The sequence below is a fragment of the Ptychodera flava genome, chromosome 8, assembly GCF_041260155.1.
Source record: "Ptychodera flava strain L36383 chromosome 8, AS_Pfla_20210202, whole genome shotgun sequence".
NCBI classification, from domain to species: Eukaryota; Metazoa; Hemichordata; class Enteropneusta; family Ptychoderidae; genus Ptychodera; species Ptychodera flava.
The window spans coordinates 3,602,727-3,628,744 of NC_091935.1; the positions used below are offsets into that span (position 1 = coordinate 3,602,727).

At 39.0% G+C, this 26,018-nt stretch overlaps 1 protein-coding gene and 1 long non-coding RNA gene across 2 annotated transcripts in view; both read right to left on the reverse strand.

Annotated features, from left to right (window-relative positions):
* The window catches only part of LOC139138223 (interleukin-12 receptor subunit beta-2-like), a 121,021-nt gene that overhangs the window by 14,445 nt on the left and 80,558 nt on the right, over positions 1–26,018 (reverse strand). The window lies entirely within an intron of this gene.
* Positions 24,810–25,659, reverse strand: LOC139137871 (uncharacterized). Its single transcript, XR_011553468.1, has 2 exons — positions 25,394–25,659; positions 24,810–24,999 (listed from the first exon to the last, which is right to left on the reverse strand). It is a non-coding gene; the product is annotated as an uncharacterized lncRNA (long non-coding RNA).

Genomic DNA, 26,018 nt, shown 5'->3' on the forward strand with positions numbered 1-26,018 from the left:
TATGTAAATCCCAAGCAAATCTGATAGAAATGCAAATATAACATGAGTACGAGAAATGAATCATTCTCGTATTGTTATGCAAATTTTTGAGGACCAGTGGATTTTATCATGGGACCAGTGAAAAAAAACAGGTCACTGGTCCTGGGACCAGTGGGAAAAAAGGGAAATTTTCAGGCCCTGAGCTATCCGTTTTTAGCTCCTTGCTATGTTCAAGGTGGACTGTGGTCGTACTTCAACATGTAGTACGGAACGTAAAAGCTAACGTACGCAACACGGCGTCTGAATGAACTTCGTCTTTGTCGGTATGTACCACATTGTAAATTCATTGTCACGTGTCTCTCTCCGGGCAGGAAGCTGAAAATGCGGTGACGATTGCGCAACTAAAAGAGAGAAAAACACAATGTCATCGGACTTGGCATGCAAAATCACATAATTTTTACGAAGAATATACGCAGCCAGCCATTTCTTCGCTTGTCTGATAATCAAATTTTAACTGGTACACTACAGTGCACAGTTAATACGCTAGTTTGTATTTAGCAAGAAGATTATCCCCAGATTTAGCTCGGAATGACAGTTGTGTAAATAAAGCCTAATGCTTACGCCGCGAACTGGCCGTTTCAGTGTTCGTTTTCTTCCAATTTTCACGTCATGTATCATTTCATTCATACCACAAATTCAGACAATTGTGTAAAAAGTCCTGTACTTCATTATGGGCTGGGAATTTCCACGGAAAATGTGAGCGAACCGGAATTTTAGCTGACTTTGTGCGACTCCAAGGGTCGCATACACACTTCTGCGATTTACTCCGTTCCGTTTTTGGCAATGTATCGCAACTTCTGGAGAGTGTAACTTGGCGCCACGTTGACGGATTAGCCTCATCTTTGCACAGGTTGTAGTTAGTGACTGTTTCTACAAAACCGTGTCTCAGAATTCCGATAATGTTCCAGAAACAAAAGATATCGTGACAAACGTGGACAAAAGCCGTCAATTTATTCAGAATCCACCACTTCTCACTTTCAAGGCTAATTGTGCAAAAACAAAAAGGAGTATCAAAAATCAATGGCCATCACCCTCTCGTACTTACACTTTTTTAAGTGAAAAAACTCAAAAACACAAATTTTTGAGCAAAACAAACACACGCAAACAGATTTTGAAATATTCTGACAATTTTTATGATCTTCAATTGTCAAGCTACCCAAACATATACTACATGTCGGGTTAAAGATTCATTTTAATGGTGAAAAATCAGGTTAAAGATAAGTGTCTGCGAATGTGGGTCTCCCCCTTAAACTCCTGGAGGATGCCACTTGACAGACTTCCCCATTGTGTTTATCTCATGTTATGTTATGTAACTTAGGGAGCATTCCGTTATTACGGCCGGGGGTGGGCTTGCAAATTCTTCCTGCGCATCAGTCAAAATAGGATTACAAAAATTTCATGACCCCCCCTCCCCCACATTGCTTGAGTAAAGCTGCACACACTAACACCTCTGGAGGGAGGGGCGATAGAATAAAAAAAAAATATTCTCAGGTTTTATCAAATGACCCTCTTACAAAATCGCAAGGTGTTATGGTACAAATTTCCCCTTCTGACTTGCTATAATTTTGAAATTATCCCCTCAAAGGGATTGGACAAAAATTACAGGTGGATTGCAATATTTTTTGCACAAGCGTGTGTGTACAAACTTTTGATATTTCAATTTAATTGATAATCAGCTGTTGAAAATGTTGAATCACTATACATGGTAGTTTATGAGAAAATATGCAATACTTTTAATACAAAACTAGCAAATATATATGCATTTATAGACGCTTAAAATTGACATGAATGTACTTAATTGGAATGGGGTTGTTACAATTAGTATGTGTTCAAAAATGTGACATTAGACATTCACCAAAAATGTTCATCCACTATACATGAGAGGCTATGATAAAATTGTGAATAATATTTTTCCAATGAAGAACTTGCTATACTTGTGCAAATACAGATGTTAGATAATTAACATAATTGTACTTGATTAGAATACGATGGTTAAAGGTGCACATTATGAGTACAAGAAATCTGATTTTCGAATTTCACTGAAAATGTTCATCCACTATACATTGAATAATGTTTTCCCTGTACAAAACAAGCTGAATTTGTGTATTTATAGATGTTTGATGGTTCATTTTAATGTACTTGATTAGACTAGGGTCGTTGTTAGTGGATGTGTGTGCCAGAAATTGGATTTTTGAATTTCACTGAAAAGTAGATTCACTTTACATGGCAGTCTAGGAGGAAACTATGAATAATTCTTTTCCAATACACAAAATAGGTACATCTGTGTATTTATGTACTCTTGATTATTCATATAAATGTACTTGATTAGACTAGGGTGGTTACAAATGGATATGTGTGCAAATGTGTGCAACAAACTTGAGTTTGGAATTTCACCGAAATGTTGATTCACTATACATTACAGTCTATGAGAAAACAATGAATATTTTTTTACAATGTTAAACTCACTTAATCTGTGCTTTTATAGGTGTTTGACAATTGATACCAATGTACTTGATTCAAATAGGGTATTTGATAGTTCAGATGTGGGAAACAATTATAATATGGTAATTTCACATGTGTAAGTAATAGGAATCGTTCATTCAGTGAGCTCGCTCCACAATAAGACAAGCCTCAGAGTTGCCAAGGCAAGATGTTCATGTGACAGGTAATTATTATAGTCTTTTGTTCAGATTTACAGTTAAATGACTTCAGAGAATGAAATCATGCAGCGAATCATTTTTATCTCTCAGAATATTTCTGACTGGACGGATACTTATAAAAATTAAGTGACCCCCCCCCCCTCTGAACTGTATGAAAAATACATGACCCCTCTGAAGTTGTCAATTTAAAGTGACCCCCCCCCTGCATTTTGCCAGCCCACCCCTGGCCGTAATAACTGAATGCTCCCTTAGCTTGACACAAGTGAGTTACAACAATCAACATTTTATTTTCATATGGTTATGGGTACGTCTGGATATCACAAGAAATAGGAGATAAGAGAATGTTTTTGTCATCATTTATCTCCAGAGTAATAGATGTAATGCACACAAACATGGTCATTGAATGTAAGGAGTAAACCAAAATTACATTTTCATACTACTTGTAAGGATCTACTAGAAACGGAGAGGAATCTAAATCTAAACTGCAATAGCAAATTCATCAATGCTCTGGCACGTTTCCTATGTTCCACCCTTCCTTTTGCAATACAGGATGGAAGATATCTGGGTATTGCTTCGAATCTTAGATTATGCAAATTGTTCAATAGTGGAGATGTGGAAGATAAATACCATTTCCCATTGATTTGTACAATTATAACAATCTCAGAGCTGAATATTTAATAGGTGATACATACATTGAACCAAATTATGATAAATTTCAAAGATTCATGATAACATCAACTTCAGTAAACCTCTGAAAGTTTATTTATAAAGCAATTGAATTAAGAAATTCCCGCATCAATCTAAAATGTTCCCTTTTCATTCTTTATAGTTTAGCTCGCTATGTGCCTTTCCTATGTATGGGTATATTTATATTTTCTATGAAATGTAAAGTTTTCTGAGTGGTTGGCAATCTTTCTGTATTTTCTAACTTCTGTAAAACCCTTGCATATGGGTCGGTGGCCTTAAAACGCAATAAACTTCTAACCGACTAACTAGGTGACCAATTGACAATCATTACTAAGATAAAAGATGTGAGAGTCAGTCTACTTTAGATATGGATTAGTTTTAGCTTGTGATATTCGTAGTCAAGTGCATTTGAACAAATTTTGATGCACCGTCCATTGATGTACGAAATGGTTAGCGACTTGCAACTGTTGATCACATACACTTTCACAATACCATGTGTTGGGAAGTCAGTTAAGTTTTGGCAGCATCACAGGTCAGCAGTTGAGGGCAGCGTAGTTAATCACGTGACGAAAGTTGATAATGCAGCAACAACTTTAATTCACTTAGAAAGAACTCCTATACATTACAGTTAGTAAACTGTCTTGTTTGGCACAGACAAAAATCTTTGTGCAGTTGACATCTTTGAGAATCGGCAGAGTCAAATATTTCTACTTCCAGGAGTTCCAATCTCATATCCAGTTGTATAGTTTGTTTTCTTGTATTGTGACAAAACCATCTTTATCTTATTTACAATCAAAATAGAGAAAAAACTAGACAAGAAATTAGAAAAGATTTGGACTTATGCAAATGATCTAAATGAGCATGCAAATTTTGTGCATATCATTAGAAAAGAGTCAAAGTTCAGGCGCATAGAAGTTACACAGAGTTCATGAATATTTACAAGTTTAGTTACTCAGAGCCAACTTATTTCACAATACTATCCACACTGGAAATGTCCACACAAGTAATATCGTGGAGATTCCGCGACACCATGTAACCTAGTACATCATAACTAGTGATAAAATCAGCCATACCAAACTAAAGGTGTCTCTTATAATATTGCAATGCATAATATTAATGTAGACAATATTTGGTCTCTCTACGGTCTATGGTTGCACAATCAAAGACTAAGGTAAGATGTAATACTGGGCATTCCTCAGCTTTTACTGTTAATGAAGTTTCTACTATTAATGAAGCTGCCACACCTACATGATAATGGTATGTCCCAAACTGACACCAAGTTAAACACGCATTGCAGTGTCATAGACAAATGGGGAAACTTCCAAACACAAACATAAATAGCAAGACGCCTGAAGCACCAGATATGTACATCTGTTAAAAACTATTCTATCCAAATTTCTAAGCATGAAACCAGGGATTTGTCTAGAAGCCATTACTTGACTTACACAAACAAACAATTCCATAAATATACAATATGACAATGACAAAAAATCCTTTTAAACCAAAGTTAGAACACTTTTTTCACACAAAATTGTTATATTTACATCCACAGTTGTAAGATGTTGGTAACTTATAACCTGATCTTGTTAGATTAAGCACCAAAGTTTACTGACTATAATACAGATGACACTTATTATGAATGTACTTATATTATCCTGCATCTTGAAAATGAAAGACTGGCTGTTTACAAGATCTGTATACCATAACGTCTTTTAGATTCACTCATAGCGACTTAATTGCAACATTTTTGTACAATATGGTATGTTAGCTGCCTTGCTAAGACAATCTGACCAATGTTTATTGAGATTGTCCCCAAGTTTTCACTTTTGTTGCACTTTTATAGTAACGCTGACTTCATTTGAACAAATATTAATTTGCAGTTGAGCATGTACCGGTACACGTATCAACCACAAATACACAGGTAAAATGTGCAGCCATTCTCAATCTTTTGCAATTGGACCAGGGATTCCAAGAACATCATATTTGGCATTAAAAAAAATAAAACATGCCAAACATGGTACCCCAAAACTTCTTTAAACACAACATATAGATAGTTCCATGCTAATTTATTGGTTAAACAGTGTGTCAGCTGCACTGTAAACTTCTGCCTTCCAATTTGCTCATATTTACTTATACAAATTTCATCAATATTTTGATATATGGTGATCCAATGATCCTTAGAACTTAAAATCCAAATTTGATCCCTGGTATCTGACATGTGACTCTCGAAAACAAGACTTTTGACAAAAATTGGTAAAAAACTCAAAAATACATATGTACGAATTTTATGCTTTTCCGTCAAAATATTGCATACATTGTTCCTCCTAACATTCGTACCAAATAATAAAGTAATCACTGTCTTATCAATATAACTTGCAGAATATGAAAAATGATATTTTTTCTTATTCTTTATCAACGCCTACAAGATTCCATTGGATTATAGGTAACCATCTAAGCATTCCAAAACTGGCTACATTTAATATGGAAATTATTCAGTTATGAGCTCCACAAACTTGGTCTCCAGAAAGACTGGCGAATGAATGGACATACAGACAGACTGACATACACAGACTGGCGGTGATGACATTGGTTCCTTAGTGTGCTTTGGCCCATGGACAGTGATAAAGATACAACAAACAGCTGGATGTAATGATAAAACAGTTATATATACAGGCACTCAGGGTGAATATTATACATCAATTTGATTAATTTCTTGTCCTCTTTCTACTTATTAATGTTTAAGACAATCCGCAAGGCAGTTATGTGTACACAAATAAAGGCAAACAGCTACCTATTCTTGATTTTCATGAACAATAGATGACGTTGACTGAAATGCTTAACATGCAACCAATAATGTTTACATTTTCTGAAGGTCTGACGGCCTAATGATCTATAAAGTCGAAGCATATTTCTGGTTCTTCGAAACGTGTAGACATCACTTTCAACGGTACAATCGTCTATGTACAACTTCGTGTTTGTCATCGTAATAAACCAGAATTGACATCAGATCAGTATACAAGAACTCGTCTCAGACTTGCTTTATTCGATAAGGCTTTGGCAATCACAGTAAAAACTCGCTGGCGACCTGTAAGGCCTTGGAATCAGGACAATTCTGATACAAGGAGAAAGTTTGACGAGTACAAAGTTTCTTCATGCAGCTTTCTCTGTCCTGTAGTGGCAAAAGCGTAGGAATACAGTACAAATCTGAAGTAAACCACGTGTATCATCTTTGACACGGATTAAGTTACGAAGTACGACAATCTGTTTTGGAAAAATTCTTATTCAACTTCAAGCATCACTTTCTGAGTAAAAATGAGAGTCTGACACATCAAAACCCATATAGAAAATAGAACTAATTTCTGAGAGGCGGCTTTGTCTCAAGGAAAGAGGTGAAATTGAAGGTATGTAAGGGTAGCTCAAACCCCTAACTGGGACCACCAACAGGGACTCCCAGTTGGCTCAAAATGCACTCTGGGACAGGTCCCAGTTGGCTTCTGGGACTGGATCCAGTTGGCTTCCAGGACCGGTCCCAGTTGGCTTCTGGGACTGGACCCAGTTGGCTTCCAGGACCAGTCCCAGTTGGCTTCCAGGACCAGTCCCAGTTGGCTTCAAAATTAACTCTAGGACCGGTCCTAGTTGGCCTCCAGGATCAGTCCCAGTACACTTCATCAGGGACACATCCAATTTGTGAACTGGGACACTATGAAAAAACCCAGTTACTGGTACTTCATACTAACAATCTGTTAATGTTTTTATCTTTTTACTCTGCCATAACTGTAGGTATACGCCATATTTAATAGATTCTAACTATTACATGCCAAAGTAATTTAATTCTTTGTTTTGCATCTGTGTGCAAACATACAAGGGTTTTTCTACTGCCAATGGTTTGAATAGGACTTTATTGAGTAGCTTTCCTGCCTATAATACTTTGTTTACAAAATTTCACATTTTATAGTATAACTTATGATGATCACGATGAAAGGAAGTTTCTGATGATTTTTGTATAGACACTTATGTTGTTACATGGAAATAGTCAAGAAAATATAACGTGTGTTTTAATTTTCTTGTATGTGTTTTAGTACTGACTTCCCGCTCATGTTTCGAAACATTTGAGTGGGCGATAAACAAAGAATTTGATTACTTTGGCCTTACTGCGATGTACTCATTCTTAGCACTAGTAAGTCCTGTGCTATGGTGTGTTGAAATCTTACTACATAAATCACCTTGATAGAGAGACCGTGTACTGATGAAAAAAGGAGATGAAAATAACTGTGCAAGACTAGCAACTCATCAAGGCATTCAAATTTACATTAAAAACAGCAAACAAATCATTTAAGGAAAACTCGCTGTGTTTTAATAGAATTGCAGTTCATTTGCAGTATATGAGTGATATCTTAATTTGGATCTATTTATATTTCTGGACAGATAGACATAAATAGGAGAGGGGCAACCATTAGTGCATGCATGTACTGATACAGCAGAATCATGTCATTGTTATGCGAGGAAAAAATAGACATCAATGAGGTGATAATAGTACGTCCCATCACATTTTAAGACAAAGGGTTTTGAATATACAAGTTAACAATATGCACTGCTTCAAAACTTCATTGACAGCTAGTAGCTATGTAGCATATGCTGTCTCAGTGGTTTCTATTTCAGTCTGTATGTCTGTCATAGCTCTATGGAGCTACGAGTCCCAGAATTGAAACACGGTTCCCACACAAAAAACATACATAATTTTCACAACAGCACAGAGAACATGAATAAAACAAGTGCATACAATTGCTACAAAAGACATATAGTGGGATGGGAAACTTCTTTCCCATCAATATTATGGTTTCGTCATTGCAGCATGGAGGTACCTTACCTCCAATGCCTCCATGGTACAGTTCATTCGATACAAGTGCGTTTCCCCGCAATCATAATGGTCCCAGTTACGTCGAGCTACGCTTCTGGGACCGGTCCTAGAGACCAACTGGGACCAGTCCCAGTTCGCTTCTGGGACCGGTCCTAGAGGCCAACTGGGACCAGTCCCAGTTCGCTTCTGGGACCGGTCCTAGAAGCGAACTGGGACCAGTCCCAGTTCACTTCTGGGACCGGTCCCAGAAACGAACTGGGACCGGTCCTAGAGTGTATTTTAAGCCAACTGGGAGTCCCAGTTGGCGGTCCCAGTTCAGGGTTTGAGCTACCCTTACATACCTGGAAATGGTGCTTGCCTGTGCAGCGCCCTCAACATGACTGCCCTGTTTTCTTTCCTTTTTATTGATGGCAGTCACACTCCCCCCTTGAAAATCACTTTGATTTTCCAACACAAACTGACAAACAACATGACGGTGAATTTTTTCAAACTTGAAACAGCCAGAGATCTGTCTGGCTCCCACTCACTGTGAGTTAACTTACTTTAAAATTCATCTTGGTCAGCGTTCTCAATGAGTAAACAAGCTTATGTATGGGTCTTTCTAAAATTACCTCTTTGTTCAATCTCTTACTTTGTTTCTATAGGTGACGATCACCCATGAGAATTTTTATGCGACGGATCAAACCGTCATCATCACATAGAGTTTCAATCACTCTTGCTAACTTCCATTGATTTCTGAAAGCATCATCCTCCCTAAGGAGCACTACATCTCCTACCTTAAGATTTCTTTTCATGTCTTGCCACTTCCTTTTGGCTTGAAGGTTCAACAAATATTCCTTCCGCCATCTTAACCAAAATACATTAGCGAGATACTGAACTACACGCCATCTCTTCTTGGCATACAAGTCTTCTTTGACGAAATTCCCTGGAGGTGGTAGAATCACATCCGATTTCATGGTCAAGAGTTGGTTTGGGGTGTGAGGTGTAGGTCCAGTGGGGTCGTTCAAGTTCTCTACAGTCAATGGCCGACTGTTCTCAATTGCCATGGCTTCGTACAGGAATGTGTGAAGAGCCGAGGTTTTAGTCTTGTTCCATTTTGGTCCAAGATTCCTGCTAACACGCTTCTGACTGATTCTATCTGGCGTTCCCAGACACCACCCATGTGGCTAGCGTCAGGAGAATTGAAGATGAAATCACACTGACGTCTGGATAACTCATCCTTAATTTTTCCTTCATCCATGGACTGTAATTCACCTTGAAGCTCATTTTTGGCTCCTCGATCACAACATATGTGTCTCACAGGACCTCTGATTGCGATAAAGATACGAAGACAATTCAGAAATGCATCTGTTGTCACTTCTTCCAAGATTTTGGTGTGTATGGCTCTCAGTGATAAACATGTGAAAATGATTCCATATCGTTTTACCTTACTACGACGTTCCCTGACGATGAAAGGACCAAAGCAATCCATACCACAGTATATGAATGGAGGTGAAGGTTCAAGACGATCCTTTGGCAAATCTGCCATTCTTTGAGTGTTGGCCTTTCCTCTGAACTTTATACATTGAACACATTTGTAGATGAATGATGCTACTGCAGAACTACAACTTACTATCCAGAATCCACTTGAATGATCTTATTTTGTTTACTGTCATGCCGCGACCCTGGTGGGGTACTTGTTCATGACACCATTTGGTGATCAGTGTTGTCACATGACTCCTACGAGGAAGGATGACAGGATGCTTGACGTGGTCAAGCATCGGAGATCTGTCAAGTCTCCCTCCAACTCTGAGTATCTGCTTGTCGTCCAAATACGGGCTCAACGGGAGTAAATGACTATTTCTCTTCACTATCTTGGTCTCTTTGCCTTCTAGGGTAGGTTTCTTCAGAGCATGTATTTCTTCAACAAACACTTCTTGTTGAGTCCATTTGACTATTGCCATGGTTGCTTTCTGTTTAGCTTCTCCTGGCGTAGCACTTTCTTTGTTTCCTTTCTTGACGATGTATCTGTACAATACTGCAACTGCAGTTATTGCTCTATTCCAATCTGAAAACCTTTCTATACGCTCTATCATTGATGAAAATGTTTGCTGTGTGGTCGCTAACGTTCTCGTACTCTTTAACTCTGGATCGTATGCAGGAATATCCCTACTCGTATGGCTGGGTGCGGTAAATTCCTTGTCCCATAAAAAGGTTGGTCCCTTGAACCAATTCGAATGTATCATGTCCTTTACACCAAGTCCACGAGGTGCATGGTCTGCTGGGTTTTCCTTGGTGCTGATATAATGCCATTGCTCTGGCTGAGATGATTCTTTGATTCTTTGTATGAGATTGGCCACAAATATGTGGAAGCAACGTGCATAATTGTTCAGATAGTCGAGAACTATCTTTGAGTCTGTCCAGAAGAAGTTCTCAATGGTTTCGTAATCTAATTCCTTATTCAAGAAGTTACTGACTTGAACTGAGACGAGTGCTGCTTGAAGCTCGAATCTTGGAATTGTTACGGGTTTCAAGGGGGCGACTCTTGACTTCCCCATCACGAATGAACAATGAATGTTGTCCTTACAATCGACAAGCCTTAAATAGGAGCTTTGTCCATAGCCTGTCAGGCTTGCATCCGAAAAATGGTGAAGCTCAATCTTCTTAACAGTTCCAAAACTGTCTGGTTTGAAACATCTTATCTGAAGTTCATCTAACTCTCGAAGTTCAGAAAGCAATGATTCCCACTTCGGTAGTAGGTCATCTGGTAAGGGGTCATCCCATTATGTTCCCTTCTTACACATTTCTTGTAGTATTCGCTTTCCTCAAAGTATAAAGTGGCGCGAAAACCGAGTGGGTCGAATACTGAGGCTACCGCAGATAATATTCCGTGTCGAGTAGATGTGTGCTCCTTAACAACTGGCGAGAAGTGGAATGTGTCTGACTCAGCACACCACTCAATTCCCGAGCTCTCTCTATGGGAAGTTCATTGAAGGACAAGTCTAGATCCTTGACATTCTTGGCGCGCTCTGATATGGGTACAGATTCCATTGTGGTTCTGTCATTCGATATGAATTTGTGTAATCAAAGATTTCCCTTTGCACACAGGTTGCAAACATCCTTGATTAGTTGAATGGCTTCTTGTGAGGACTCTAAACTTTCGAGTCCATCGTCTACATAGAAATTTCTGGAGACAAAGTTGACTGCTTTCTCTCCGTATTGAGGATTATCCTTTGCCACTAGTTTAAGTCCATAGTTTGCACATCCTGGTGAGGATACAGTGCTGAAAAGGCGAACTTTCATCCTGTATGTGGCTGGTTTAGAGTCAAAATCACTATCTTTCCACCAAAGGAATCAAAGATAGTCTCTATCATCTTCATTTACTCTAAATCTGTGGAACATCCGTTCAATGTCACACATAATAGCCACATTTTCCTTTCGAAATCGGCAAAGTACACCAATCAGGGGGTTCATCTGATCTGGTCCCTGCAGTAAGTGGTCATTAAGGCTGGTTCCTCTACATCGTGCACTGCAGTCAAATATGACACGAATCTTGCCAAGTTTTTTGGGGTGGTACACACCGTGGTGAGGTAAATACCATGTTGATCCATCCTCCTGCTCTTGTTCATTAACTAACTCTGCATCTCCCGCTGTGATAATATCTTGCATGAATTGCATGTAGTCATTTCGGTATTTAGGATTCGACTTGAATTGACGTCTAAAGTACTGCAGTCGTTGTTCTGCCATAGATTTATTGTTCGGAAGTGGTGGTTTGTCTCGTTTAAATGTAAGTGGCATGGTATAGAAACCATCCGTCTCCTTGGAGATGCTATTTTCAATGATCCTCATGAAATGAATGTCCTCCTGTGACATGGTAACATCTTCAGCTCGGGTTTCGTCAAAGTCTGATTCGAGTATTTTCACAATGTCCGAAGGTTTGATGAACTGTTTTCCTGCTGAAGTCTTAAAGGCATAGCAAACGTCCTGTGGAAGATGCCCGTCCCTGTTGACAATGGGTTGCATGTTATCTGGTATTGTCTTCATAAGTATTTGATGAGTTACACTGAAAACATCTTTATCGTCCTCAGACTGAGTTAGTTGTCCAACGATGCTCCATCCGAGGTCCGTTTCTACTGCAAATGGCTGATTGCCCTCCCCGGTAATGCAGCTGCGAGGTGCCAGGGCCTGTGGGCAATCATAGCCGATCAGTAGACCTACTTCACATTTCTTCAAAGGCTGTACGAGATGAGCAATTTGTCTGAGACGAGGCCATTCATTGGCAATGTCAGGAGTGGGTATGTGTGATTCCTCTATGGGAATACAATCAAGTGAATATGTTGTAGGTAATGATATCACTGTGTGAATCGAATCCACGTCGACAAGTTACTGCTCTGTTGCTTGTTGTCATAGTGGTTAATCTGAGATTAGTCGTTTCCGATGCTGTGTTCAGCTGTTGTCCGACGTGATTTAGTACAAATGTAGTATCTGACTGGGTGTCCAACAGTGCATATACTAGTATCTCTTTATTTGGTTCCTCATGGCTGGAAATCCACACGGGAACAATCATTGACAAAATGGGTTTGCCTTGAGGACGAGTGAAGCCATAGCAACCGGCTTTGTTTCACCGTTATCCTCCCTGTCAGGATTTTGCACTTGAGCAACATCATCAGCTTTGTTCGTGCGGGGCTTCGTCTTTGGAATTGACATTTTCTCTTCACTGTGCAAGCTGGTTGGATGCTTCTTACCGCATTTCTTATACTTGCAGTGAGCAGGGCAGTTCCTTGATACGTGCACATGACCTTTACCCAAGCAACCAAAACAATAGCCGCCTTTCTTGACAAAATCTTGCCTTTCTGTCATTGGCTTTGCTTTGAATGCTTCACATTCTTGGATGGTATGTCCATCTTTCTTACAGAACTGACATGATTCAGTATCTGTTGTCGGCTTTGATGAAGTGGATAAAGTGTGTCCACCTGGTTTTCGCTTTCTGGTCGTGCCATATTTGAAGTTCCTTGTTGATCCTTGTCAGTTGATAGTCTCAGAGATCCAAGTGATGTTAATGGATCACATGCAATATCTGCCTCTTCCTGTATGAACCCAACAAAGTTCTCAAATGGCGGGTGCGTATTTGTAAGTTTCTTTACCCTTGCGACCACTCGACTCCATCGATTAACAACCCCATCGTAGCTTTTGGAGCATTTTTCTGTTTCTCTCACATCATTCAAGACTGCTAGGTCTGGTATATCTTTCATGGCTACTTGACACTGCTTGAGAAAATCTGAAAATTTTCGTAATGCCATGCTGTCCTTGCCTGAAATTCTTGGTCAGGTTTCTATTTTGTTTCTGAAAGCTTCTGTTACTGTGAATGGGTTTCCATACCTTTCGTTGAGAATAGCCTTAGCTTCTTCGTATGCCTGTTCGCTTCTTAGGAGAAAACATCCTCCTACGGCTTCTTAGGCTGGGCCTCCTAGATATTTTTTCAAGTAGTGGATTCTTTCAAGAGGTGATATGCCGCGTAATTCAACTAAGGTGGTAAAGGATGATAACCAATCTGGATAGGCTAACGGGTCTCCTGTGAATATTGGTGGTTCAGGTGTTGGCAGTCGGCTCAATGATACAGATGAAGCCAAATTCTCAACCAATACTTGTAGGCTGTCCTTGTTTAGTTTTGTATGTTGTTGTTTCCCTGTTTGATGGAATAAATTATCCTTTTACGTTTGTCTGAATCAGCAAATGTTGGTTTAGCTGGCTCTGTCTTTATAACTGATGGAGGTGCTGTGTAAGTTTTTGCTGGTTGGCTCACCAGTTCAGTTTTCACAATGGATGTTGGAATTGTAGCTGCTGGCTGTGGTGGTGTTACCGATGAAATTGGCGGGACTGTCTCCATCACTGGGGTGATATCAAGCAATTCTTCTCTCTCACAGGCTGCTACTTTGGTTTGCTCAACACGAAGTTCTCTCGCTATCCTCTGTCGCTCTAATTCTCGGGCCTTCTCTCTGAGCTCTAGTTGTTGTAATTCTTCTTCTCTAGCAGCTTCCTCTTCTCTCACTCTCAGTTCTGCTTCAAGAGCAGCTGCTTTGATTGCAGCAGCCTTTCGGATCGATGACGTACTTGATCGCTTTGATGATCTTGAGTGGGAAGACATGTTTGACTCTGTACCGTGACAAAATATTTGGCTGATCAAGAAAACACTCTTGAGTTTCTGCGCGTTCAAGGAGACATCTTGCATGAATGACGACTTTATCAACACTTGAAGTTATCCGGTCAACAGCTTTCAAAATATCCTTGGCTGGTGTTTGTGATATAGCCCAGATCTGATCATACTTTTCCAGCATTTTAGCGTGACTTGCCTTAATTTCTTTCAAAAATGCATTGAGGGATTCAACAGACTCCTTATTTAATAGCTCTGGATGAGCGACATGTGGTAACAATTGATCATGTGATTTCAAGAAACCTTTTGTGAGAATGAATAACTTACCTTCTTTTGCTTTCATTGAAAGTATAGGCACCCATTTTGATCTGCGTAATCCAGGATCGCTCTCCGTACCTAATTTTGCAATTTTAGAATCCGTCTCTGGGACCTCAGAAAATAAAGAAGTCTGCATAGTTTCAGTGTGCTTACCTTCATTGCCTGTAGGTGGCACTGTTCCATTATTCTCTGCCATGATTGTATCCAGTTAGTGAGCAAAGAGCCCAATTAAGATCAATGGCTGGAGTAAAGATTGATCTACGTTTGTTACCAAAATTCCAGGGGTGTGTGCACGCAGGCAGCTAAGTGATAAATTTTGACAGAGGCCAATATCAATTTACAGAAAGGGTAAAATTAGAAAATGTGGGTTTCAATGAATTATACTTCCAGTAGTACAGAAAGATTTGACACAATTGTAAAATCCTGAGAATGTTCGTTTAATGTGTCAAACATAAATTTATGTACTGTTTAGTATATCCACTAAAAGGGGGCATCATATGGAATGCAACAGAAAATATTTCAAGTTTGCAGTGTCTTAATGTCATCAGTCTAAATGTGCAGAAAAGTCACACTTGTAACTGTGTAAAGCAATAGCGTTCTATGTTACTGGTCTGAAGGTCTGACAGCCTAATGATCTATAAATTCAAAGCATATTTCTGGTTCTTCGAAACGTGTAGACATCACTTTCAACGGTACAATCATCTATGTACAACTTCGTGTTTGTCATCGTAATAAACCAGAATTGACATCAGATCAGTATACAAGAACTCGTCTCAGACTTGCTTTATTCGATAAGGCTTTGGCAATCACAGTAAAAACTCGCTGGCGACCTGTAAGGCCTTGGAATCAGGACAATTCTGATACGAGGAGAAAGTTTGACGAGTACAAAGTTTCTTCAGCTTTCTCTGTCCTGTAGTGGCAAAGGCGTAGGAATACAGTACAAATCTGAAGTAAACCACGTGTATCATCTTTGACACGGATTAAGTTACGAAGTACAACAATCTGTTTTGGAAAAATTCTTATTCAACTTCAAGCATCACTTTCTGAGTAAAAATGAGAATCTGACACATCAAAACCCATATAGAAAATAGAACTAATTTCTGAGAGGCGGCTTTGTCCACAAGGAAAGAGGTGAAATGGTGCTTGCCTGTGCAGCGCCCTCAACATGACTGCCCTGTTTTCTTTCCTTTTTAGCTCACATTTGGTGATACCAATGTGAGTTTATCGTATAGGCTGAAGTCAATGGCGTCTGTATGTATGTGTGTATGTATGTATGTACGTACAGTATGTCCGTCAACATCAAAAACACACAAACCGCTGCACGTTTCAGCTTGTTATTTGGTGTGTGGATGCATCCGGGTTATAGATGGGATTTTGTTCAAATGAAGTTTGCATTGCCAAAATTATGCAAATGAGCTTACAAAATGTGAAAATGGTTAAGAATAAATAACTCAAGAACAGCTTTTTTGATTGCTTTTAAAATTTGTGTGCAAGTACCCTAGGTGAATCTTATACAGTTTCATGAATATTGTGAAGATATCCTTAATTTTGTATTTTTGCTGAATTTTTTGGTGATTTTTCTCATTTTCAGTAAAAATTCTTCTTCTCTGAAACGGCCAACCCAATCGCTCTCAAATTTTGGTTGTCTCTTTGCAAGGGTACTACTCTTCTAATTTGTTGACATTATGACAAAATTGGGAAAATTACTATTTTTGAGCAATTCTGTCATTTTTGGTCAAAAAATCTTAAACAGTGTTTCCTTTTTAAAACTCCTGGACAGACAGCTTTCATATTCGATACACAGACGTACAGAGATGACAATAGTTAGATATGTGGAAATTGTCCTGAAAGATAAAAATTTGTATTTTTAAGACAATATTGTCATTTTCAGTCAAGAAAACTTTATCTCAAAATTACTTGTTTGATAGCTTTGTAATTTGGTATAAAGTCCCTTGTTTGATAGCTTTGTAATTTGGTATTAAGTCCCGAAAGATGTTATTAGATAAATTTTCTGCTCAAAGTGTTGGGACACCCTAAAATTCGTATATTTTAGGTAATTTTCTCAGTTTGTGACCTTAAAGGTCTGGTGAAATGGTCCCGTTCGTGTGACTGAATATCTTCCAGGAGGTCAATACTATTACACTCGCGACAGAATTGCAACCTTTAAGTACGCGCAAGTGTTAATTTTTTTGATATTTCTATGCGCGGCTTTCATAGGGTCATTTTGCGACACTCAGGTCACGCCCATAGCGGGGATAATGGTTGGCCGTCTGTGACGTCACAGGTGTGTTCATTTACATCGAATAGTGGTCCAACGCCGCCTTATCTCTGCCAGGTATCCGCTAACAAAACACTATTCGCGCTGCCCATTTGCCACGTTCGCCAATGCGAATCGAAATCCAAAGTGGCGAAAAAAAAATTCGATCCTAATTCGCCACAGCGGCGAAACTGATTTTTGTTTAAAAAATATGGTAAAATAAAGAAAAAACATGGGTTTTTTAGTCTTTTGTTTAATCTGTGCTTCTCTCTTGGCGATTCGCAAAAACTGTGTCTACTTCCGTATATTATTGCGTTCTTTCTGTCGTACATATTTGCAATCGAGCCAAGTCTCGCGAGAGATTTGACGTCATTTAGTCTAGTGGTGTACAGCATGCATAAATGGCTCTCGCGAGAAGTGAAACTTAGACACACGCAATCGAGCCCTCGCGATAAATTTGACGTCATTTTGTCTAGTGTACAGCGGGCTTAGGAACGCTCGCTCGCGAGAATTGAAACTTTTGCTATACATAGCAGACATACGCATTTTAATCGAGGCAACACGGTTCGGTGTTGCAGTTGATTTACATTGCGGTCTTGATGTTCTGTGTTGTGCATTTTAATCACGGTCTTCAACATTCCATGTTGCGGTCGATTTGCATCGCGGTTCTTGTGGTCCGGTATTCCCCGTTGTTCTTCAATTTAATTGCCGTCCCAATGACGCGTTCGGTGTTGCTGTCGATTTGTATCATGGAGGACTCTACCTCCACGATTTGTATCGCGATCTCTACGTTCCGTGTTGTTGTTCGTTTTAATGGTAGTCTCAACATTCCGTGTTGCTGTTCATGCAGCTGATTTGCATAGTGGTCCCAACCACCTTCCGTGTTGTGGTTGTAGTGCATTTTAATCACAGTCCCATTTACGTTTTAAGTTACTGTCCGTGTTGTAGACAAGTGCATTTTAATGGCAGTCACAACGTTCAGTGTTGGTGTTCATGTTGGTGTTCATGCGGTCCCAACCTTCTGTGTAGCGAGTAGCGAGGCAGGCTCAGCCGAGGGACCGTGGCCGATCGTACGAACCAGCAGAGACAAGCACATTATGGTTCAAACACTCAACACTTGACGGGAACTTGAAAAAGTTTACAGTTGAGCCGTTCATGTTCTTGCCGCTGTCACAGCCACCAAAAGAACAACGTTCTCCCATTGTGAAGGAGGACACTGTCCTGATCGCGTAAGCGGAAACCCTAGAAGTTACCCCCCGTAGGGAGCTTACGGAGGTGTGAAATACCTTACTTCCCGTTATGAGATACGGCGTCGGGCAAACTTCGGAAAGCCGAAAAAAGTCGACTGGAGAGGCTCGGGGGACACGCCCACATTGCATTTTTCTTTTGCCATATTTCATAATCACGCGCGCTAAACGAAAAAAAAAATGAATGTAACTGTTTTATAGACCATCAACTGTATTTCTGTGATTTTGCAACATGGGCATTTCACCAGACCTTTAAATGACCTACACCAACCCAGGATATGTTGTGAGACAATTTTGAAGGCTGTGAACATAATTTTGTCATATTTGGTATCAATTTGTAGGAAACTTTGATCCAGAAAACAAAGCTGAGGTGATTTTTTCCATTTTGGACCAATTTTTGCAACTTTTCTATGTAAGACATACAAGAACTGATGAGAAATTTGGATCCAGGATAATTCCAGATGTTGTAATCACTGCCCACAGTTGAAGGCATTTCACTATCTGTAACTACCTTAAGTGCTGTTTACATTAGAATGATAACACTCATGACATTAATTAAAAAATCTCCAAGGTTGTACATGTACTTCCTGTCATTTGGTCTTATGTAATACCAAGGGTTGGAACATTTGATATTCAGGAGGGGATAGGGTCTAGAAGATTGATGATGTAGCATTACTTTTTTACCAGATCCCTTGTGCATTTTTTGCCCACTCCCACCTTTTCTTTTTATCAAGCCTTCTCTGTTTTTTGTTGTTGACATTTGCTTATGTATTTAGGATCTGCTTCTCCCATTGCTATAGAAGTTGATATGCATGTTCCTAAAGATAACCTCCAGTACCTAAGTTGGATACCTTATTTGCTTTTGTCATTCTTGTTTTTCCTGGTTTAAATATTTCTTGAATGGACCAATTCAAACCGAATGTGAGCACATAGTGTCCTTGACGGTATTTTTATTGATGGCAGTCACACATACACCAGATACATTAAGAGATTTCCACATACAACCATTAACTCAGAAACCCTACACAGGGAAAAGTAAACATCGTTTTCTTCCAGTGCAACTGGTGCATCCACTTTTGGAATAACTTATTGTCAGAAAAATGTAACAACTTAGCCGTTTATTGAACCACTCCTTTTTGAGAGTGGGAATTTAGCCGAGCGGTTCAGTCTGTTGCCTGTCCATTAGGCGACTGATGCCCTATGTTGTGAGTTCGCACCCGATTGAAAACTATCCATATTATAAAACCAATATGTCACAAGGGTGGTGGCTGTGGTGCACTTGACTATTCCTTTCACATCTGACCTGACTTGGAATCTTCAACTGAGATACTGAGATACACTGCATTGTGAAATGTGTGCACAAAGACATGGGGGTGGACCATTTGATATTCTTGGGAGTCTGAAGATCGATGAGCTAGCATTAGTTTCTACCTGATCCACTGTACAGTATTTTTTCCACTCTTCCACCTTTCCTTTTATTCAGTGGCCTTGGTTGAAATATGACGGTTCCAAAATATTATGTATGTGTACGTCTTGTCTCAAATACCCCACCATTGCCAAACCATGGAGGTAAGAAGAGACTACCTCCATGGCCAAACCAAGCGAAATGCTTTTCTTGACGGATGCAACATGTTTCAGGTCTCACGAGTTTAGTCAACCACATTTGGGCTGTTTGGCGCATCGCAGATGAGATCGTGACGGGGACAAGCATTGTGGAAATTCTGTGGGTCCCATTGAGCCCGATACGGTTTCACTTGCCAACACCCCGATTGCATGCACTCGCAATGCGTGAACCGAATGACGACGACAGCGACAGAAACTGACCAATCTTTTTACGACAGCATTTATGCTTGCCAAACACAGGAAGCTGATGTATGATATGTACGGTACCTTCAAATTCAATGTTAGCCCTGCGTACAGGTCTGTGTGTTCCCGGCGTTATACGGCCTCTTGTGTACTTCAATGTAAACTTTTGAGAAAAATCGGCATAAACATCAGCAAAAATTACCAAAATAAGACAGCCCTGAAAGCCGCTACAGAATTAGTCGCAAGTATTTTGGTCTTGATTATTACAAATGGAGGACAAGTAAAATTTTTGAGAGGACAAGTGAAATTGAAACTCCACTTGTCCGACGGACAAGTGAACTGGAAAAAAAATTGTCAAGCCCTGCTTTTAAACAAGCCTTTTCTGGCAGATTCATTTATCACTGACATTTGCTTGGAATCTTTAATGTTCCAGATCACCCATCAGGATATCAATGGTCTACCCTTTGTTATCAACAATATTTACATGATGAGATACAATGACAGGAAGTTTATGAGCTATTTACAACCTTGATACTCTAACACATTAAAAAAACTTTGGACTATACACAAAACCAAACATGCTAAAATCACCTTCAGCTGTGCTTTCTATTGATTCTTTTACCTCATTTTAACACCAATCAAGTTTACCACATGAAATGCTCACTAAATCACCACATTATGTATTCTTAATTCCTGTAGGAATAAAATTGCCAAAAATCAGAAAATCTTTTCACAAAATGATATTTATTAATTTTGTTCATATCAACACAACCTGAAAAGTTTATGGAATCGATACAGTGGACTATTTCTGTAAGTTTTTTTCCATCAAAAATAAGGAAGCTTCACAAAAATAGGAAATTGAAGATATTTCTCTGTATATTTAAAACAAGCGACCTGGCAGCAGATAAAGCTCCTTTGTGTTATGTAGAGAATAACTTTTTGTGACACGTGTTAATGTAGGAGGAAATCTTTGACAGCCCACTTCAGGTCAGCCAGGCCGAACTGGCAAAAACAGTTGCAAAAATGTGTAATTGAAGAAGCTATAATTTGAACATATTAAATTAAGATCGTCCATAGGGATATTTCTACTCAATATCAAAGCTATTTAAAGTAGTATACATTTTGTGAAACAAAGTGTTGACCAAAATGGTAAAAATTGACCAAAAAATACAAAATTGCAGATTTCATCCTGATTTCAATGTATCATATTAAGATAAACCCTAGGAACCAAATATCAAAGTTACCAAATGAGTACTTTTTGAGAAATACATTTTTTGACCAAAAATGAAAGAAATTGCCCAAAAATACAAAATTGCAAATTTCATAAGAATTTGAATAGATCACATCTTGAGCCATCACATCTTGAGCAACCAGGTGAGCAGTTTTTGGAGAAAAAAAAAAATTGACCGAAAATAGGGGAAATTGCACCAAAATGACAAAAAAACATTTACTACAATTTTCACAAACTTGACTGAGGTCATCCCGAGGAACATGGATACCAACTTTCAAAGCAATTGGACAAGCTGTTTCAGAGAAGAATACTTTTTGACTAAAAACTAAAAAAGATTACCCCAAAAATACAAACATGCAAATTTCATCCACAGTTGTACACATATAAGTTTAGAACACCTACAGGAACTACATACCTAGTTGTACACACATAAGTTTAGAATATCTACAGGAACTACATACCTAGTATAAACCAAAATCTAACCAACGGTTACTGAGTTTTAGCAGTTTGCAGGATTTTTTCTTCTTTTCCCTCATTTGCATATTTTGACACTGACATGTTCATTTGAACGAATTCACATCTCCACCCCTGGGTGCACCTATATACCAAATACTAAGACGGTAGCTGCTGCTGTTTTGGAGTTTTTGATCTGTACGGACAGACATACATACATACATACATACACACATACACACACACATACATACATACACACATACATACATACACACATACAATCATACATACATACATACATACATACAGTCATACATATGTACATACAGTCATACATACATATACATACATACATACATACAGACATACAGACAACATGTAAATGTGATGCAAATGAACTGATTCACCTTATACGAAAAGCTCTCTTTGGTGTACCAAATGAGAGCTAAAAACTTTATATTGGCAAAAATGTATCACTCATATTACTGCACAGGGCTCGACATAAGCGCTAGCCCACTAGCCCGAGGCTAGTAAATTTTCAAGAGGACTAGTAAAAATGTCTTCGGAGGTAGTCCTGCGGACTAGTGCAATTTTCAAGTTCCGTAGTTGTCCAGGAAAGTTTATCGCTACAAAACTAATGGGACGCCGGGCCACTCATTCGATAAGAATGAACCAAGCCTCGATCATTTTATATAAAAATAAACTAACTTTTACCCAAACAAATTGGACAGTGAAACAGTGAAGCAAACTTTATTGATCACCAACTTAAAATGAAACTGTTTACCTGCTACGGAGAATCAAATTGTATTGTAACACACCTCATCCGCAGTCTGTATTCTGATTCGCCAATTGATAGTCACGTGGGATGCATTCTTTTTGTGCTGATCCACGTAAACGACGTCATCAGGCATCATTTGTTTGAACTGTTGCCTGCCAGGCATCAGTTCCGAAAAATGATGCCCGCTGACGTCAAAAACGACATTGATGCGAACGCGGACCGGAATGTAAACAAAGATGTCGTCTGCGGCCGATCGAAACGATAGTCGAGAAATTTCTTGGTTTATCCTACTTTCTGAAGAAGAATTGAATGCTTTGGTTTCCAACAAGGACTCGATACGGACAAAAACTATAATAATCAACGGTGTATTGAACGTTTTGCAGATTCTTTTGGGAAAAACTTTTTCTTAGAACCACTCCAACATATTACATCGTAGGCCTACATGCGACAAGTTTTGTGTATAGAACGTTCTTATGCATGGCTACGGAGGAGGTGCGTTACAAAACACATATTGACTGGCCATGGGGGCAACAGCATACGTCTTTAACCCCTCGGGCCTGTGAGTCACCCCAAAAAACAGACTGTTTCCCTCGGCCTACGGCCTCATGGCAAGTCAATATGTGTATACTGTACACGCCATAGTAACATGGCCCCGGGAAACATGGCTCAACGCTGAGCATCAAACGGAATTGTCTGCACGTCGTGTATTTTGGTTTGCTTGAAGCTCATCACTTCGCCTAAAACCATGAGCAACCCCACAATTTCGTTCAAACACTGTATCCTTGCCTTTCAAAGAAGATTTTTCTAAAGATTTCTTCAGGGGCATTCCCAAACAACACCTCCGATAGTTCGTAGCCAGCTTGACCCTGCTTTAGAATGCCTTCCACATGCTGACCTCCATATATAGTCAAGACCCCCTAGCTTGATTGAAGCTGATCTTAAAAAGAGCCATCCAGCTTGCCAAAACAGTGCTATGGCAAGTTGCTACTGCTTGTACAGGTGAGGGAATTCCTCACCCGATAATAACTTGGTGCTAGCAACTTATTGTTTTGCCATTTTAATGGAAAAGTGTAAATTATTGGGGCAATAATAGTGAAGTGAACCTTAAAACAGTAGTGAAAAAACAACGTATGAAATGGGTGTATCAGACTGTTGTATCCAATCACTTCTGGGAGTCATTGGTTATTTTTGTGCTAATCACATTTTGTTACCAGTAACTGGCAAAAACTCATAAAAGACACAAGCACATGAAATGGTAAAATGCAACATTTTTACTATTAAAAACAAAATTTTTCACAAACCATTATTACAAATGAGAGGTCCTCCCCACAAGCTGGTCAATTTTAAAATGTGATATATGTCAAAATATGAAGGCACTCCACAGGAACATTTGTGAATGGCTGTATGAATTTCAGTTCTGGAGAAACAAATCTGTCCCCATTATGAACAAACATGTTCTTTGCAAATTAATGGCGCACTACCTGAGCTATGAAGAATTTTCCAACAAATTCATTCCTACGTCTGATTTTATTCTTGATGGCAATAGGCCATTTTCATGACCTCTCCTCCTACACAGGACATTTCATTCAGGTTATTTTTGTGGTTTATATATGATTCAAAGTTAAACATTTTGCAGTAAGCAAATGTGCTAGTCTTGCATGAAAGTTAGTCATTGGGTTTAAAAACCTTTGCGACAAAAAATATGAGAATGGTCATATACACCTCTTTACAACATGACAGCAACATTTGGCTTTGCTTTAGCAGGACTAGTAGATTTCATTTAGGACTACTAAAAATGAACTGCTACTAGTCCTTCGGGCTAGTGGATGATTTGACCTTGCGTCGAGCCCTGCTGCATACCCTTACCGAAATTTTAGGCCTCCCGCAAACTGTTACTGCAAATTTGCCGCAAGCTTTGCAGTAAATTTGCAGCAAACTATTTGCGGCAAATATGCGGGTGGTTCATTTTTCAGATGCAAATTAGGTTTCTTGTGAACTTGCTGCAAATATGCAGCAAACTCCCTGCCGCAATGTTGCTGCAAACTCTTTGCAGCAAATTTGCGGCACAATCCTTGCAGCAAACTTGCGGCAAATTAATTTGAATGTTACTGAAAATTTGCCGCAAACTCCATACAGCAAATTATTTTATTTGCGCTGACCATTGTTTCTCGTGAAACTGGTATTTCAGAGTTTAGTTGGATAAAACACATCTTGTGCTGTTCACAGTCCGCCAATATATAAATATTATTTATCCAACTAAACACTGAAATACCAGTTTCACAAGAAAAAATGGTCAGCGCAAATAAAGTTATTATAAACAAAAAGAGACAGAGAAAAAAAGGTTAAATTCAATTGTGGTACAATTTATTTTATATGCCATGTTCATTTCATGCCACATAAGTGTCATGATCATGTCAAGATTTTCTTTCGACTTGAGAAGTTTCATGTAACATTTACATTACTGTCAAAGGCTGCGATTTGGCTTTCTGTTCTCTGAATTTCTTGTCCCCTTTAGTGTACCAGCAATGGATTCTGAAAAATATAAATCGTTCAGGGAAGAGTGTAAGTCTTTACCGTTTGACCAAACATTGTAAATTTCATGAAAGAAATCGATAATTATTTGAAAATGAGACAAAATCAAGTTGAAAAATTGAAGCAGAAAATGCATAAATATTCATGATCGAAATTAAATTAATAATGATTAAAATGTCCGACAGCGGACAACTCGCCGTATGTTGTTTACATACACGACGGCGACAATCTGCAAAAATCTCAGCACTTACTGTAAGTAACTGTTGTGAAACGAAAGTGAATTCAGTATAAACAGTACTCAACGAAAATTTATCTTTAGGTAAAGATTGCAATACAACGATTACAGAACTTAATTATAGCGATCGATGTACAGACGAACGATACATTGACTTACATTTCTGAACGGCTCGCAGACGCTGGACGATTCCCGGTTCGGTTGCAGGTCTCACCGTGCTGTGTGTAAATACCGTACTAAGAAAATATAGTCGGCATCTTTACTGCCGCTCGCGTTCACAAATTTAGAACTCCGCCTGTCTCTGGTACTGTATACACGTTTTTCCAACACTGTGATATCATTTGGCTGGCGATTCCATAGAAAGATCACGAAATTGTCCACTAGAAAACTCCCTGCTCACAAGTAGGCAGCCGACACTGGCCGATGGTACTAAATCTAACTTCGCGCCGATCAAGCCTCATGACGATAACGGAAGTGCGATCTATAAATCATTACGCGATTGATAAAGTAGTCCCGTTTTAGCTGGAATTGACTCTACATCTGCACCAATCCGTTATATTTCATACTTAATATAAGCATTTAATTTATTAGTTTAATGAAAATGGTTATTTATATCATAGAAAGACTAAAAAGAGAGTAAAAATTCTTTCAGCACAAAGAATCAATATCAATGCGCGAACTGACCTTGATGAACCGTGACCAGAGAGTGTAAACATGTCGGCTGCTCGCAGCTGATACATAGGACGTGTTGGACGTTGGTGAAGCGGCACTTTGAATTTTCGTA